Raw genomic sequence first — 19,589 nt, 5'->3', positions numbered from 1 at the left:
TTGAGCTGGTCCTGTGGGATGAGCAAGGGTCATGTAGTAAGAGTATGATATATAGACCTAGTCTTGGATTCATATTCACAAAATATCAAGAGAGCTTGAGGAAGACCTCCTGCCTGTTGGATACATCCTTTATAGGTGACTTACAGAATGAAAAAGAAGAGTGATACAAGATGACAGACATAGATCATTGGCAATTTGCACCAATGGATGGGGAAGGTACATCAAGTAGATCACAGCTCTATCAAAGTAGACAATCTTCCTTCAAAGTCTCAGAGAATAAGGTTTAATCTGGGGACAATCATCAAGGCAAGGAATGGATGAATTTCCTTAATATCAATAGTAATGGGTGTCTCTGACCTCCCTGAGGCAGCTAGCTGTTATAGTGGATAGAGTGCTGGATCTGAGACTTAAAACTCAAAGCCTACCTCAGACATTTACTAGTTGTGGGACCACAGGCAAGTTTTTTAATCTCTCTGTCTCAGTTTCCTTATCTAGAATAATTATCTAGATAATCTAGAGTAATTCTAGAATAATTATATAGAATATATAATTATATATAATTAACAGGTTAATTATATATAATTAATAATAATATAGAATCTAGATAATAGGTGATAGCACCTACCTCACAGAGTTGTTTCGAGGACCAAATGAGATAATATATGTAAAAGCATTTTGAAAACCTTAAAGCACTATATAAATACCAGCTATTACTATCAACTACATTGCTCAAAAATATTTGAATGATTTTGGTGGCCAGTAAAAAGTTTGCAAAACTATTAAGGACACCAACATCCTTTATACAAGATAGTTCTTCATCCTGAGGTTTTCTCTCTACTGAATACCTTTTGAGACCAGAAATGACCAATTCTGCTGTTTTTTCCTCCCAGTTCAATAGAAATATTCTCCTGACACAACTGTAGAGGAATTAGTAAATTACAATATGTACCTGAAAAAATGCCCCCACAGAGGTCTATGACTGAGGTTGTCATCTGAGTCAGCACCAGATTCAAATTTCTCATTTGAGAGGTTTTTACCAAAGTTAGGATTATTGAAAACAAATTACCCCAATGTCTGATCAATTGCTTCTGAATTCGTTAAAGGTAGAAAATTGCTCTGAGAACCAGGGAGTTGAGGTGAAGACACAAAGACAGAAAAGGATTACCTAACAACCATTTCTAAATCTTAGAAAAATAGGCATCTATCATTTAAAAACTTTTCTATTTCTAAACTTCAACCACATTAGAAGTCCTCTCGATTTACCTAGAACCAGTAGGAACCTCAGGCTATCAGGTAAAATTTACTGACATTACAGATAAACTGAGGCCCAGGAAGTTCATTTTTTTTACCAAAAGCAGTAAATATTAGACAGAGGATTTGCACTTGAGTCCTCTAACTTCAGAGCCACTCTTTCCGCCCTACTACATTGTCTCCCATTTTACCAAGCTTCAAACCCTTTTCCCTTATGGCTTCACCAAATGCCATGCCAGGGCCAGATTTGCTCAGAAATGAGTCTTCCTTCCTCTGATTTTTCTTACACAAAAGGCACAATATATTTCTTATGGTCTATTCATGAGGAAGGGAGAAAAAAAAAGGTTGTTTCTCTTTTTTTGGGAGGAGGCAGGAGCTTGGCAGGGGAAGGGGGAAAATAATCAGGGTTAAGTGAGAGTCACACAGATAATAAGTATCTACAGCTGGATTTGAACTCAGATCCTCGACTCCAGGGTCAGTGTTCTACCCACTGTACAATTTAGTTGCCCTGATTATCTCTATTTCTTAAGAATAATACCAGGGTTAGATATACATCTTATGTACTTGAGTCCTAAGCTGATTCCTTCCTAAGACATAACTGGCTATTAGGGAATAGCTAGACAAAGGTCTATTGTGATAGCAATGATCATGAAAAGCTTTATGTAGAAGTAACTTGCTCAAGGTTACACAGCCAGTTATTTTGTGTGGGTGTTAAATATCTGAGGCCAGAACCGATCCCAGGTCTCCTGACGCTGGGGCTGGTGCTCTTACTCACTGCGCCACCTGGACGCCCCGCTTAGCTGAGTTTTGAAGTAAACTAAGAGTTCTAAGAAATAGAGGTAGAAATGGAATGCAAGCCCCAAGCAGAAAGACAAGCTTGTACAAAAGGAGGGAAGGGAGATGGAGTGTTATATATAAGAAACAGCAAGATGGTCAGTTTGGCTGGATCCTAGAATGTATGAAAGGGAATAATGTCTAATAAGATTTGAAAAGTATGTTCAAGTCACCTCGTAATGCCAACCAGAAGATTTTTCATTTTACTCCAGAGGTGATTAGGAACCACTGAAGTTTATTGAGTATGAGAGTGACATGGCAGGCCTCTGCTTCAGGAAAATTGCTTTGGCAGCTACATAGAGAATGGATTAGAGGGGGGAGAGACTTGAGGATGTGGACCAACGGGGTGGCAAGTGGAAGAAGTGTCAAATTTGAACTGATTCTCAAAGGAAAGGGTGCCAATTGCTTTGAGCACGTATTAGTATGCTAAATGTACTAGCTGGCAGGAAAGAGTACACTAATTCTCAAACCAGAGTTAGAGAACACCAAATATACATTGATTTTTCAAGGAAGAGAACTAAGCACATACTCTGACAGCAGAAAGTCAACTTGCTTACAGAGAAGTTGAGAGTAATAGGGGCCCTCTTTTGGGTAAATGGATTTCAAAGTGTTAGATCTATCTTAAGCCAAATAATCCACACAAGAATTATCACAGAAACACATTACACCCAAACATTCTCAATTTATCCAGCACAGCCCACTAAACATGTTACTACAGCAACTTTAATTGGTCATGTTTCAGTAGCAACATAGACCAATTTTGGTACAGGGCTGTCTGTGAAGCTGGCTTAACAAATTACATGCTGTTGGTTAATAAACATTGTGATATCCATAAGTCTTATGTAAAATTTAGATAAGTAAGCTAACTTTGGGAGTGATGATGAGGCTATTCCAAACTTAGCTAAGTTAGCCTTCAGCAGACAGATGCCACAAGTCTATCACTTGACCATTTTATGAAGGGTTTTCTAAGATCTGTTAGAGCTTACCCTGGCCTGGTCTAGCTTTCAAGAACCTAAAGTCAGCACCACACCAAGATGCAGCACACATTGGCAAAGAATTTCCACGGACCAGGTTTGGAGAAGCTTAGCAAGAGAAGGTTCACCTCCAGCTTATACGTTTTTTTTAATCACAGCCACATGTGAAGACAATCGATTAAGCATGGAAAGGGAGTGATATGTATTGGTGAAAGGGTTATCCATATAGATGTAATTACTGATATTGTAAAGTTTTAAAGTAATATAACAGGGAAATGGACCAACAAGGGTCCAGTCCATGAAGCATGTGCAAGTGGTTCTACCTCCTACCAATTCATGTGAAGAGTTTGGTAACCTGCTTCTGGAAGTATATGATGACATGTAATAGAGAGGTCCTGCCCCTGATTCTCTGTGACTCCTTCCTGACTGCTTACTCTGCAGTGAAGAAAAGTCTTTTAATTGGCTACTGAATCTGAACAGAAAGTACGTACAAAAAAGCATACTAGACCAAATGTATTTATCTTTTCTGGTAGAGATCTAGGGAAGAAATGCTCTTTGGTTAGGTAAGGAGAAAGGTCTTGGTCCCTGATCTCACCAACTCAGCCAACATTATGGTTTCTGTTTTTATGTCTATTTGAGTTTCTTTCCAGTTCACATGTCAGTAAGTATCAAGGCAGAAAGACCAGACTGTGACTCCTCAAGCTTCTCAAGGTTGGAGGAGCCACTAGTGATCTGGTAACCAAGGCTGGAAAGGAGCCCAGCCCTGAAGAGTGACCTGCTTGACCCAACCCAGCAGTGGATCAACCCAGAAGCTGAGAAGTCATGTCCTACAAGTAAAGCAGCAACTCATTCATCAGTTATATCCTATCCAGAAATCAACTCAGTGGTGGGAAGTATGTCTGTAGTTACCACTTTAAGTTTAAACCAATTCTTCCCAAAGACCAACATGGAAGATAAGGTAGTGTGCTACCTATTCAGAAATCAGAGGGTAAGGAAGGGGAATTTGTATAACTATCTGTGACTTAGTAAACATACCTTTGTAAAAACTAATAAATAATAACAAAAAAAATTTATATAGTGTCCGCTATGTGCCAGGCTATACAATTATTCTCTCATTTGATCCTCTGGATAATCATGGGAGGTAAGTATTTATAATCTCCATTCTTCAGATGAGGAAACCAAGAGCTTAAGTGACTTGCCCTGGCTGACTCCCTGAGGCTGCATTTGAACTCAGTTCTTGCTGATTCCAGGCCCACATGCTCTACTCACCATATCACCAAGCTGCCCCAATTAATTAATGTTAATAGCTTATTAAGGATATCAAGAAGACATAAACTGTTTAAATGATACCATGGAAAAACTAATTTTAATGGGTCAGTAATCACTGGCAATTAATATCGTGGGGAATATACCAGAATGAGAGTTTGAGTTGACAGTATTAGAAAGATACCCTAACCCCTTAGGGTTACCTCTAGAATCCTAAGGAAGGATAATTAACACCCCTCTGGGGACCTGACCTCCCAATGAAGTTGAATTTGGAAAAGTAACTCCAGATCCCATACCACTTTAGTAAAATAATCCATTTGTTGTTGTTTAGTCATGTCAGTTATCTCTGACTCTTGATGATTTCATCTGGGGCTTTCTTTGCAAAGATACTGGAGTGGTTTGACCATTTCCTTCTCCAACTCATTTTACAGATGATAAACTGAGGCAAATAGGGTTAAGTGACTTTTCCAGGGTAACACAGCTAGTAAGTGTCTAAGACCAGATATGAACTCAGGAGTATGAGTCTTCCTGATTTCAGGTCCAGCACACTATCCACTATTCCACCTAGCTGGCCAAACTAATCCATATTTTCTACTTATTACCTATATGATCTCAGACAAGTTGATTTACCTAGTTGGGACTTGATTCCTTCATCTGCAAAATAAAATGGTTGACCTTTGTTTACATTTTGTATTTATTCCGAATTTATATTTTTGTGTACAATTTGCTTTCTCCCAAAAGAAAATTCAGTGTCAAGGAGACTTACTTATTTTTGTCTTTGTATCACTAATGCCAAGCACAGTGCCTGACACATGAAAAGTGCTTAATAACTGCTTGTGGAATTGAATTGAACTAGATTATCTTGAAGGCATCTTGTGGTTCATAATATCTTATGAATAGTCCTATTCTCTAAGTACAATACAAACTAGGTAGAATTGGCAAAAATTCTTTATTTTGGTGAGACAATGGTTCAGACCTATGCATTCATAGGTATAGAGCACTCCTAGGATAGAAAGACTCTCCTCACTGATGCAAATTGGCAAGTTTTCTCTAATTCATATCTTAGAAAGTTAGCTATTGTTCTAAGAGGTTAAGTGACCGAAGATCTAAGGTTACTCACAGAAGTTAGTATGGATGGAGATAGACTTCACTCAGGTCTTCCTGATTCCAAGGTCAGCCCTGTATTTATAAAAGCTACCTCTACAACTACGCAAATTACCAAATGGTTCCATCCACTAAGGCAATGATATCCAAACTTTTTTTTTAATCACACACACCCCTAGCAGTAAAACGTTTTGAACATATACTCCCAAATCATATATATTCCCTTTTAATAAATTCTGTACATGTACTTCTATACTGTACTGGTAATTGTGTACATTATAAACCTTACACAAAAATAGACGTTAAAATAGGGTGAGATAAAGGTGAAATGATATTTGATCCTAGAATCAATAGGGAGACAGAATTTATAAAGCAGTGGCATGGTCAAACCTTCACTTTAGAAAAGTCACTTTGGTTTGTGGGGGTTTTTTTAAATATATTTTATCTTTTTCCAATTTCATGAAATAAACAATTTTTAACTTTCATTTTTAAAATTTTTGAGTGCCAAATTCTCTCCCTCCTATCCTCATTGACAGTGAACAATTTTACATAGGTTTTACATGTGTAGTCATTAAAACATATTTCCATATTAGTCATGTTGTGAAAAAAAAAAAAACCAAAAAAAAAAAAAAAAAAAAACAAGAAAAATACAGAAAGTTTTTAAAAAGGATGCTTCAATCTGCACTCAGATGCCATCAGTTCTTTCCCTGAAGTTGGATAGCATTTTTCATCATGAGTCCTTCAGAATTCATTATATTGCTGAAAATAACAAAGTCATTCACAGTTGATCACTAAGCAGTATTGTTGTTACTGTGTGCAATGTTCTCCAGGTTCTGCTCATTTCACTTTGCATCAACTTATACAAGTTTTTCCTGGTTCAAAAAAAAGTAATTTTGGCAGCTTTTTGGAGGATGGGTTGGAATTGAGAAATACTTCAGACAGAGAAACCAATTAGGCTATTGTTGCAGTATTCTTGGTCAGAAGTGATGAGGACCTATATGAGGGTTGTGACTGTGTGAATAGACGGGAAGATAAATGTCAGAAGAGATTGTGGAGGTAGAAATGGCAAGATTTGACAACTGCATGAATGTGGGGAGAGTGAGAATAAGGAGTCAAAGATGACACCTAGGTTGCCAATCTGGGTGACTCTTAGAGAAAGAACATACAACCCATTCACATCTGCTCATCCATGCCCAAAATGAAGAGGGACAAGGGCTCTTACTCATGGGTTACTGCCCACATACACAGAGCCCTCCCTCCCACGGCGATCAGGGGAGCAGGATGTGGTAAGGCATAGAAGGAAATAGGTTTTCTCATGGCATCTGCACAGATACTGCTGCGGGTTACTCAAATAATAGTGTGATTATAAATGCCCTGAAGTCAATCCCAAGCTTAGATAGGTGAGAGGGCAAGCTTACACAGTGGAAGGACAGTTCGGAAACAGGGCTAGGGTTTTGCAGGAAGCTACCTACCTTCCCACTCTCTGATCAATTGATCACACTTCCCTTTGGGTCAAACCACAGTGCCCTTGCAGGCAGACCACAGTCCCCATTTTAGAGACCACTACACTAGAGGAATTAGCAAAGTTGGGTCTACTAGCTTTAACAATGAAAAAGACATTATGAACTACAACCATTCACAAGTCCAGCAACCTTGTAGAAAGTACCCTTTAGCCACATACACAGCCTGATCCTGACAAGGCCCATGGGAGTAACTGTTCTTTGCTGAAGATGAACAAAGCACTCCACATGGATGGAAGCCACCAAACAAAAAGGAACTTTGTACAGCAAAGTGTTAAGCAAAACACCATTAAGTACGAAGCAAAATAAGGCAATGCTCTTTTGCTGTCTAGCGCTACAGAAGATGCTAACTGAAAGAGTAAACAAAAACACTCAACGTGTATTTAGCTTTCATAATTTACTTTCTGCAAGGTTGATTTAGAGTATGCAAAAGCTGCCACATTATTTGGGCTTTAAAAAAGAACTGCTTTACACTACCTGCCACATACAATTATAATAATCTGTCAGGCAAATATAATTACAGAGTGTGATGTCTGTTTGAATATGAAGGCTTTGATTGTGTAGCATTGTCTGGATCCCACTGTAATGTGGCATAAACAATTGCACTCAGTGGTAACTCTGATCCAGGACCAAGGCTGAGAGCCAGGGGCCCCTATCGGATTGCAAGGAAAGTAGGGCTTTCATTTAGTTTACTTGTCAATGTTTTTGAACCATTTCCCCAGGTGAACCTGGTCGCCTAGCACAGTCTGTGCTAGATGGTGATGAGTCTCCTAGAGCCCATTAACATCCAGAAATGGATGGAAATTATTAAGATAAGACAGCGTATGGTCAATTAACAGTCACCAACCATTTTAATGATGAAAGGTAAGTAGAGAGAAAATGCATGGATCACTTTAATGATTAAAAAATTAATTAGGTGACACTCTGTGGGTTTAAAAGATAAAGTTGTTATTTTACAGAGTAAGTTGTGATTGTAATTTGTTATTAGACTATCACACCAGCTGACAATACTAAAAAAAAGGTAACAATCATTAGAGACCTTCCTAGCAGGACTCAAGATATGTGTTTAATTTTAAATTAACCAATTGTCCCTTTGCTCTGCCATGCCCACCAAGAGGTAAGTCATTTTTGATTACTATTTTAAATGACTATCTTATTTGCATTGTTAGTGTTTGTCTAAGTTCCCTCGGCTCAGCTTTGCTTTGAACTAGAGGTCCCATAGCCATCTTAAACTCAACATGGCCAGTATAGTACTCATTATCTTACCCAAACTCTTTCCTCTTCCTAAATTCCTTATTGCTCTCAGGGGCACCACCAGACTCCTAATAACTCAGGTCCACAAGCTTGGTGTCAGCCTCCATTCCTCACTCTCACTCACATATCCAATTTGTTGTCAAATCTTGTCATTTTTGTCTTCATAATATCTTTCATGTATGAACCCTCTCTCCTCTGACATTTCCACCATCTTTATTTTAGATCCTCATGCCTGGGCTACTTTGACAGGGATGAATTGCCTCAAGTCTCTTCCATTCCAGTCTATCTGCCACTTAACTAATTTTTCTAAAACATGTGTAACCATGGCACACCCTTACTCAGTGAGTTCCAGGGCTCCCTATTACCTTTAAAATCAAATACAAAGCTCCATTTGTCATTTAAAGTTCTTCATTACCTGGCCTTTTCCTATTTTCCCTCTCTTCCTAAACAGTAACACATTCTATAATCCAACAACACAGGTCCTACTTTCAGTTTTCCACACAGGGCATCTCATCTTCAGGCTCTGTACCTTCCTATTGGTGGTCCCTCATGCTTAGAATGATGCCCCTACTTAATTCTGCCTTTTGCCTTCTCTGGCTTCCTTCAAGACAGTTCAAATACCATCTTCTGCAGGCAGTGTTTCTTGGTCCCCCAGCTACTAATGCCTTCTCATACCTTCCATCTATTTTAAATATGTAAGTATACATATTCATAAATATATTAAATAGATATATACACAAAATTCTTACATATACCTAGTTATTTATGTGCTGTCTCCCCAATTAGAATGTAAGCTCCTTGAGGGCAGGACTATGTGTTTTGACTTTCTTCATTATCACCAGCACTTAGCACAGTGTGTAACACATAGTAGACAATTTTTAAATGCTTTAATAAATACTATACTCTTATCCTGTGCTGTGGAGCTGCTACTTAAGTAAGTTTTTTCCATTCTTCAAGAACTCAATAACTTCAATTCTTCAATAACTTATGAACTCTGTTCAATAATAAATAGTGCTGCAGTGATGTTCCAGGGTATCATTCCAAACGTCAATAAGAACATAGGACAAGAAGCATCATGGTTTAGTAGATGGAGGGCTGGCTTTGGAATAAGGAAGACATGTTCAAATCCTAGCCCCTGACAAATGTGGGGTATATTATAGTAGGTAGTACCCCAAAACAGATATCTAAGTTGCAATAAAGAAAATTTCCACACCTGGTATTTTCCTACACAAAAAGTCACAAGTACAGGAAAAAAAAGTGCTTGGGGCACAGAATGATAATTTCTGGAGATATGACAACCAAAATAAAAGAGAGAAGCATTTATTGAGCATCTTCTGTGTGCAAAGTATTATGGAAAAAATAGGGAAGTTGCTAATTTTATATAACACAGAATGCCTACTTTTACAAAGCTCACAATCTGGTAGGAAAATGAGACACAAATGCAGACGTCTCCAATATGTAAAGATATATAATTAAATGCATTAGAGAGATGAAACAAAGAGTCATAGGAGGACAAGGTAGGGGGGAGATCATTTCGAATGGGGAATTAGGAAAAGTTCCATGGAAAAGATGTCTTTTGAGCTGGGCCATAAAGAAAGGATAGAAATTGATCAGGAAAAACTTCATAACAATTAGAGCTTTCCAAAAAAAAATGGCATGTGAAGATTAGAGTATGACATATAGATTTGTCTTCTTCATATAAATGATCATCAAACATATGGTAGTTGATTATATTACCCAGAAAAGGTGTAGAAAGATTTAAATACCCAGGACAAAACTTTGGGAATTCCCATAAGTAGTAGGTGGTAGATTAGAAGGTAGTAGAAGAAGATTAATCAACAATAGAGGTTAAAAAGCAGTGGTCAGATTGAAGGAGAACCAGAAGAGAACATTATCATGTAAGACAAAGGAATAGAGTTATATAGGAAGATGGGGTGGTTGACACTGTCAAAAGTAGGGAGAAGTCAAGTAAAATGAGGACCAAAAATAGATTTTGGGATTAGCAGGTAAGAAATCACTGACAATCTTAGGAAGGATATTTTCAGTCTAGTGGAGAGCCATAAGCAAGATGAAAAGGAGCCTCTTAAGTGAGTAGAATGTAAGGAAATGGAAGCAGTGAATGTGGAGGGCCCTTTCCAGGAGTTTGGCTATGAAAGAGTGTAATGCCATGCACAGAAGCTTTCCAGAGGACTGCTGCTGTGAACAGCTTTTAAGATTCTGATTACACAGTATAGTGAACACTCTATTCCATAATAAATCAAAGCAAAACTTTCACAGGAAATTAAGATACAGCATTCACAATATTACAACTTATATCCACAAAAAGCTTATCATTAAAATGGCCACATAGTTTTCACCAAATTGGTCACAATGTTTAGAACAAAGAACAATCATCTCAAAATACAATAGTCAAAATCTCCCACTCATGGGGCAAAGTCGTAAGTTAATTCAGTCAGTCACTTATTCAGCAATCAATTACTAAGTATCATACACAAAACCCTCCACTCCTAGGTCACTAGTAAATTACAATTTCATCTTTATTTGGTACCCAGGGAGAGAGAGGTCTTTTCATCTTGACTTGGGGCCTGTTCTCAGATTCCCTGGATCCCCTTCCATGGTCCCAGATTCTACCTGGATTCACCAGACTGTCACCTGGGTTCAACGGCAGACAGATCCCAGTTCCTTGTCCAGCTCTCTGGGTAGGTCTGCTCCACACTGAAGTTCACAGGGTCTGGTCCACGTCAGATCCTTCACAATTTCTGCTCCAGGGAATTCAAGGCTCAACCAAGCCACAAAAAAAGTCTCAGCATCCCAGTCATGCTTCCTCAGTCACCGGGGCTCCTCTGTCACCTGGGTTCCTGGTCCCCTGGCTCCTGGGTTCCTGGCTTCTGGCTCTTGGCTCCTGGCTTCCTGGGTTCCTGTTCAGAAGAAGCTCCACCACCACAAGTTCTCTGGAAATTCTGGCTCAGTTCTCCATTCTCTTTTCTGTAGCTGCTCTGTCACCAGATGCTGATCCCAAGAAATTCTGACTGTGCCTCTCTGGGTCTTTTCCTTACATACACACAGCATCAGCTTCCTGTTTCAACCAATGCCTCTCTAATATGTCAGCAACAGGAGACAGGAGTTCATACCTTTTGTTTCCCCAACAGAGGCTTGATCAATTACTAAGTGCTAAGTACCTGCTACCTTTGCTAACACAAAGGGGTCTTCAAATTGCCATTACAAAGAGAAGAAAAAATAAGACAATAGATTTAATAGAGAGCAGGATCAAGTGGAAGGTTTCTGAGGATTTGGGAGACTTGGGCTCAAGTTGGATGGTCTTTAGATTCTCAGTATGGTAGGCAATGTCCTCTCCTCATAGGGAATGAATAGGAGCTAGTGTAAGAATTTTTATATTAATACCCACTGTGGAGAGGATAAGAGAGTCATTCAGAGAGGAAGAAATAAAATAATGTCAAAGTACAGTTGAGATTAGAGAACAAAAATTGGTAATGAACTCAGTTTCAGTTTCATAATTTTCTCTAGCAGTGCTTAGCAGCACTTACAGTAAGAGTAACCTAAGGGTTGGTATTTGACAAGATATGAGTGGTGATAAGGAAGCAAAAGGTGGAGGCTAGGAAGAACTGAACTGATGAATTATATAGTATTAAGTCTGTGATGGGAAAAGAAAATAAAGATATGTTAGAAAATGATGCTATCTTTTTTTAATTCTTTGTTAGCTCTAAAATATATCCACCATATGCAACCTGTAACTTATTCAATGTTCTCAACTCTCATCATCATATGGAATCACATCCCTTTCCACATACACTCAGTCATTCCTAATTTCACAGGTTTCCTATCACCTCATGACTTCACTTCCTCCAATAAAGCTCTAACTTTCCCCCTAAATGGTTGCTTTCACAAATGTTCACTGTTCCTCTCAAACATCCACATAGCACCATTTGCATACATGCTATGACATGGACTTTCACTCTGCTTTAATGCCATCACATGACCTCCATTACCCCTATCAACACAGTAGGATCTCCTCCTTTTGCACACATGCATGTAAACTTTTTTATTCTCAGGTCAATAACACTGCTAATTCAAGATCACGGTCCCTGACCTCCTTGAAGCTAATCACCCTCTCTGACTCCTTCAAGTAGAAAGAATTCTAATTGCAAGGTACAAATAGTACTATGCTTAGCCCCAGCATCAACCCTACAGGTGCCTCCAAACTTGAGCTGGAGCTCAGTCTAAACCTCTTAAGTGAAATGCTGCCTTTGGAAAGGAAAGTCTCCTTTTCGTGTTTTTCATTTATAATTCTAATACAGTATAAAGCCATGGGCCCCAAGGAAAAGTTAGGCTGGAGTTAGGTTCAAACACAATTTCCCTGAAATATAACACGGGATTTAAACATGGATGATATGACTAGTTAATAAATATCACCATTGAGTGCCTTTGTTCACCTAATAATATCATTCAGATCATTATATACAAATTCAAGGGGTTCTTATGTGAAGGAACACGGCAGGATTTATTCTTGAGTAACACAAGACTGAGGTAGTGCAGCCAATCCTAATGGACTGCAAGAAGGGGCGAGACCAGTTGTGGCTTTGTGGTATCACTGTAAGATTTTATTTCCAAGTTGAAAATGGAAATACCCAACATGCTCACAGGCAGAGCCTTAGAATAGCCCTATGATCTTGTGACAGTATTACCATGGAAAGACTGCTACTAATACCATGAATTGCTGCCATTGCTAAACAGGTCCAAGGATATCATTTCAAAGCTCATATGGAATGCAGTCTATCTAAAATTGAAAACAATCCACCTCAGTATTTAAGAAAAAAAAGATTAAAAAAAAGGTAGAAAACAACTCAAACTATAAATTTAGGGTTACTAGAATGAGGCACTAGGGGGATTCAGGTTTTTCTTGAGGGTTTTAAGGGCTGAGTTTTGTTTTTTGAAGTGGGCATATAATAGCAAGGACATGGGAGAGGGAAGGAAGGAAATAAGGTTTGAAATGGGAAGATACTCATTGCCAGATGTTTTTCTGATGGGGAATTCATTCTGGTTAGATTTTGTTCTCAAAGAGAGCACACTGGGTACAGAGGGCAAGATGACTGGTTTCAGCTCTTGCCCTTCCATCACCCTCATATCCCCTCACTCCCACCCCTGCTGTCAAAGGGACTGAGAAACCCTGTTGACAGCTCCCTTCATCTCAATTCCAGCTTCAGCTGTAACTGTTATAAAGAAAAGGGGAAAATACACAGCTTTTCAGTGGAGTCCCCTATAAGCCAAACCTAATCAACATCACAGGCCTGTTGGGTCTGTCAATTCTATTTCTGTCAACACTTGTAGCTCTTATATCTTTTGGGAGTCAAAGGAAACATTGGAATCTTTGCAAATGAGAAAAGGGCAAAACATCTTGAAGGTTGGTTATTAAGTGCTCATACTTAGAGGTAACTTGCTGTTTCCAAGCTTAACCATGCAATTGATTTGGGGAGAGGAGGGTCTGGCAGGCCAACTGCAGGGGAAAGGGAATCATTTGAAAATGATGCCGGGAATTTTCTCTCACTAGTTCAATAATTTGTAGTTGGAATTCACAGTTTTAGCAGCATGTCTAACATGCAATGCCAAATCTGGTAACACCTATTTAAAGTATATTGTAACATGTGTTTAAGGTATATTGAGCTCTTCAAAGGAAAAGTGCTACAGAGATGTAATAAATAATAAGTAGATGATTGACAAGGGATAACATTACAGGCTCATTCCTGTCTTTAAATGTATGCACATAGATCAGCTCTTGGTTTGTTACTTTTGTTGAGGTTGCTTGAGGTTCCCCAGATTTAAAATGTTCAGGAACGTGCAAAGCAAAAAGATCGGGAATCAAAGGTCTGTCGACAATCATTTATTAAGTCTTTATCATGTGCAAGGCTTACTAAGTGCTAAGGGGTTGAGGATACAAAAAAAAAAAAAAAAGGCAAGAAAAACCCCAGTCCCTCACCACAAGGAGCTCACATTCTAATGGTCAAGTCTAATAAAAACCATCTCTGTGATAACACAAGATTTCTACAGGGATTTTGAACTTAAGGATGCTTTTTGCCAATGCTAATTGGTGATTTATGTGAACAATGTGAAAATTAATTGAAACATAGAAAACCAAGTTGTGAAGGGAAGCTGGATTCGATCACATGGCCAAGTTTGAAGCTGCTAAACTAAAATTTTCTAAGTTAACAAACATGCTGTCCTCTAAGAGAGGTGGGGAAAAGGCCATGTATCACTAATCACTCCTATAAACTGATGGTTGATTCAGTGCATAATAATTTTGTGATTATAATGTGAACCAGATATGGATAATTGCTCCCCCGGAGTGAGACATTTCACAGTCCTGGGTTGTGAGGGACTCTCTACCTACCTACCAAAAGAAAACTGATTTGTTAGGCTATACTGGCTCATATTTCTACAGTGATTTAAGATTTACCAAGAAAAAAAGGAATGATCAGGACAGCGAACCTAGAGACAGCCGGCATAGTAAAGGTCAGCATAAGAAGCTTGTAAAGCAATAAAAACAAAAGGTGGAGTTGGAGAGAGTATTTATTCTTTCATTGGGGAAAAAAATACATAAAAGATAGATAGGGGCCTTTTCATTCAGAGTGAGCTGAAAAAGAAAGAGAAATAAGTTTCATGTAGGAGTCTAAGTTATTCTTGTTGAGGGCAAAATATAGAATTTTTGTGCGATTCAAGTGTAATATATGTTTCCAACAGGAGCTTCTGACACATCCTTTGGTTTCTATACATAGCATAAGGATTCTTAGCTGTTGTTCACTTTCCATTACAAGTTGGTACACTCTCATTATTTATTTATTTTTAGCAATCGGGGTTAAGTAACTTGCTCAAGGTTACACGGCCAGGTGTTTCTGGGTGGGTGCTAAGTGTACTGAGCCTGGGATTCGATCTCCAGGTCATCCCAACACTGGAGCCAGTGCTCTTACTCGCTGTGCTACCACTCTCATTATTTATATTATTTTATTGTTTCTTAATTAACTCAATGTGATGATAATGGGGGGAGGGGCCTCTCCATTCAGTATTCTTCATAATTGTCAACCATCTAAATCTTCTCAAGGCATGACTTATCAAGGTCTCCCAGAAGCTTGAAATACTGTGGGAGCTTTACATGCTGGGCTATCAGATAATTTCAACTATATTAGAGGCATAATTCATAGTTATATATGGACTTTATACACATTCTACATATACATATATGTGGTATCTATGTGTTTTTAGTCTTTTTTTTAGTCTCAATCTGAGATTTCATTGGTGAAATGAGCCACTACAAATGCTATAGAGAGCCAACTATCAATCAGGTAATCAGTAAATGTTTATTAATTGCCTTCTATGTCCCAGGCACTGTGCTAAGCACTAGGGATACAAAAAGAAGCAAATGATAGTCCCTGCAGTCACTGTCCTCAAGGCTACTATTCCACAATTTATAATTCTTAAAGAGTTGCCTATGGCACTGAGAGGTTAAGTCCTTGCCCAGTGTTACACAAGTAGTATATGCTAAAAGTCAGGACTTTGACCTTGTTCTTTTTTTTTTTGCACTTTTTTGGAGGGCAGTTGGGGTTAAGTGCCTTACCCAAGGTCATAGGGCTAGGTTTTGTGTGTGTGTATTAAGAGTCTGAGGCTGGATTTGAACTCAGGTCCTCCTGACTCCAGGGCCAGTGCTCTAGACCTAGTTCTTTCTTACTCAGAGGTGGTCTGTATACTCTGCCTCCCAGAGATTCTGTAAGGATCAACAAGATAATATTTGTAAAGCTCTGGCACATAGTACGTGCAGAAAGAGCCATGCATTTCTGAATATGACAACTGTGTAAACTTGTTTTGTTTGACTTTGCTTATTTGTTCCAAGGGGCTTCTCTTTCCCTTTTTTTTTTAAATTGAGGAGTGTGGTAGGGAGGAGAAAAAGGGCTAGCATTTTGAGGTAAAAAAAAAAAAGGATTGAAACAATCTAAAAATGCTCAGGAAAAAAAAACAGTATAAAGTTCAGAAGGAAGAAGAGACAAACAGGACAGTTTTAAAAGTAATGTGTGAAATTTATTATTTAAATGGCAAGGAGTATGAAATGGGGATTCACAGTTTTATGTATAATTCTCTTTTGCATTCTGCTGGGTACATGGACATGCTTGTTCTGTTGTTGTTATTGTTTTTAGTATTTCAGTTCAAAATTTTAAAAATAAAAAATTTTTAAAATAAAAATATGTTTAGGGGCAGCCAGGTAGCACAGCAAGTAAGAGCGCCGGCTCCAGTGTTGGGATGACCTGGAGATCGAATCCCGGCCTCAGACACTCAGCACCACACCCAGAAATAACTGGCCATGTAACCTTGAGCAAGTTACTTAACCCCAATTGCTTAAAAAAAAAATTTGTTTATATACCCAGTGCTTAACACAGTGCCATTTGGATAATAAGTAGTAAGCACATAAATATTTCTTAAGTTAAATTTAAGTGTTAAATTCAATTGAAATAAAATTAATTCTTAGGGTTATGAAAAAATCTTCTTCAAGTTGTACTAATAGGTATAAAAATTATAATCACAATATGACCAATTTTCTTTGTTTTATTTATAATATCTTACTTTTATGAGGAGGTTCTCATAAAGGCATATGCATTTTATGCTGAAAGGCATACAATTACATTTTAAGCTAAAGTGTAATATCAACTTAATTTTATTCAGATAAATTTTCCAAAATTTCACATCACTATTCCGAGAAATAGTGGGAAACACCCTTGTTTGTCACAAAATTCTAGCTAGGAATCATCACCCTAACATTGCTCATTTCTCATTTTCATTATTCAATTAAGAGCTAGTCTTAATGGGTCAGCTTACTTTTAAAGATGATCATACCTAAAGGATGTCAGTTTCCATCAAGTAAATGAAAGATGCATGAAACTCAAAATCATTGATGGCCCTACTTCATAAATGCTAGCACCCCTCAATTCTGTCTTATTTGTGAACTATCTGTATTGTCAATATTGATGTTACAAATTCCATCAATTTCCTAGTCAGTATCTTCCAGTAAAAAGGACAAACTGTCACATAACTTTGTGTAATGAGAATGTAAATTTTAAAGATCTTCCCTGCCCCTAGGCTAAAGTGCACCTGGAGTTTGGGGTGGGAGGCTTGTTTTTCAGTAGATACTTCTTGATTGGCCAGTGAGTCAATAAGGTTGTTACATTTTCTGACCCAGGAGAAGGCTATATAAGCCCTGATGTGTAGCTTTGTTTTGGGACTCACTTTGAGAAGTATTCTGTGATTTGATCTGAATTCTGGGAAGCCGTTGTTGAGAGTCCCCCGGCTTTGAAAAACCCAGAATGTGGAAACCCAGATGTTGACTGGGTATGGATGTAATGGTTGGACAGTTTGGAAATCTGTCTACTTGATGTTTCTGTCTTGATAATTATGCCTGTATACTTTGAGGTTCAGGGTGCTGACCTTTTCTCCTGAACAAGGTAAACGATATATGTTTGACTGATTAAAGTAAGCTTGTTAACCCATTTTGAGTTGCTTTCCTTTAACAAAGCAGATCCAAGAACCTGTGTGAGCAGGCACTTTGGGGACACTGGGGTGCTTGCTGCTACACTTTGTGATTTGGGTATTTTAATTGAATTGAGTAGTACTTTAGACTTGGCTAGTGGGAAGAAAGTCTTGGAATTTCAGACTTAATCCTAGGTCCTATCTTTGCCATTTAACAAGTCACATGACCTTGGGTAAGTCACAACTCTTCCCGAGTCTCAGGTTCCTCATCTGTAAAGTGCAAAGAATATCTGCCCTACCTACCACAGGGTTGTTGTAACTGATATTCAATAAATAATGTTTGGAGAGAGGGTCAGCCTTGGAATCAATAAATACTATCTCTGTGACATGGGCACATCACATAAATTCTCAGTGACCTAAGCATCTCTCAAAGACTGGACATTGCTAATCTAATTGCTGATCTGCTTTGATGGAGGAAGTTTCCAGTATTAGGAACCTGCCTGTACCCATGAATTCAGAGGTCTGGATCACAAAAGCAAACAAACAAACAAAAAATGTTAATAGTACTCTATGATCTTATTCTCTATAAACAAACTCCCCACCCCAAAACACATAAATATACATACTTTTTAGATCCCCCTTTTAGTCTTCTCTTTAGAATTTAAGCTTGAGGTCAAAGACTATCTTTCTTTTTACTCATAGTTGTATTGCTAGCATTTTACCTGGCACATAATGAGCTTAACAAATCCTTGTTTTCTTCCTTCATTATGGAACCTGAGGACTTAAAAGAACTTTGAAAATAAAATTAGTTCATCCTTCTCACCTATAGCCAAATCTTCACAAAAACAATTGCATACCAAAAAAAGAAATCTATCCTACATTTAAAGACATATGTCTTCCTTCAAAGGAATGGCCCTTGGCAATCTCTTCCTACATCTGATAACTCTCACTCTCTAAAATGCCTTTCTTATGTCTATCTTGGTAGCAAGGTAGATAGAGTGCCAGGCCTGGAGTCAGTAAGACTCCTCTTACCTGAGTTCAAATCCAACCACAGACTAGCTGTTTGACCCTGACCAAGTCACTTAACCCTGTTTGCCTCAGTTTCCTCATCTGTAAATGAGCTGGAGAAGGAGATGGCAAACCACTCCAGTATCTTTGCCAAGAAAACCCCAAACAAAGTCATAAAGAGTTGGACCTGACTGATAAAAACAACTAAACAACATCTAACCTACATCCATTATTGCTGCAGGTCGAGTTTACTTCTCTTTTGGTTGCCAGACAATTAAAAGCCCTACCCCAACATAAACTCGGGAATACATCCTTTTTGTCAGTAGCTAAATAATTACCACTCTAGAGGGCATTTGTTCACATGGAGTCTTTGTGCCCGACCTGTGGCAGAGCATTCCAAACTCCTATTGGTCTGATCGGTCACAGTCAGACGCACTGAAACTTCACTCTAAAATAGTGATGTCATTTTGGTCCTCTTCAAGAACAAAAGACAACAAGCAACCAACCAAAATAGAGAAATAAAACTTCCCAACAGATGTTAATAGCAGAAAAAAAAAAAAGAGCAAGCAGAGAGTCAGGAAGCATGAGTGCTTCCCTTCAGTTTACTCACCTCCGAAAGGATAACAAGATCTGTCCTTACAGATGTCAGGGTTGCTGTGATGCTTTCCTGAGATAATGGGCATGCAAATGCTTTGAAAAGTTAAAAAGCACTATATAAGTACAAGGTATTATTATCATTATTACTAATGCCGTGCTTTATTTTGTTGAGTAAACCATCTCATTTACACAGATACACAACTGCTTCAAATTGATATTTTCATTTCACCATAAATGCCATTAGTTCATTATAATGCAT

Source organism: Petaurus breviceps, unplaced genomic scaffold, assembly GCF_028583685.1.
Source record: "Petaurus breviceps papuanus isolate PSGF00001 unplaced genomic scaffold, PetGlider_PUasm1.0 77, whole genome shotgun sequence".
In the NCBI taxonomy this organism is placed as follows: Eukaryota; Metazoa; Chordata; class Mammalia; order Diprotodontia; family Petauridae; genus Petaurus; species Petaurus breviceps.
This window is presented reverse-complemented; position numbering follows the sequence as displayed.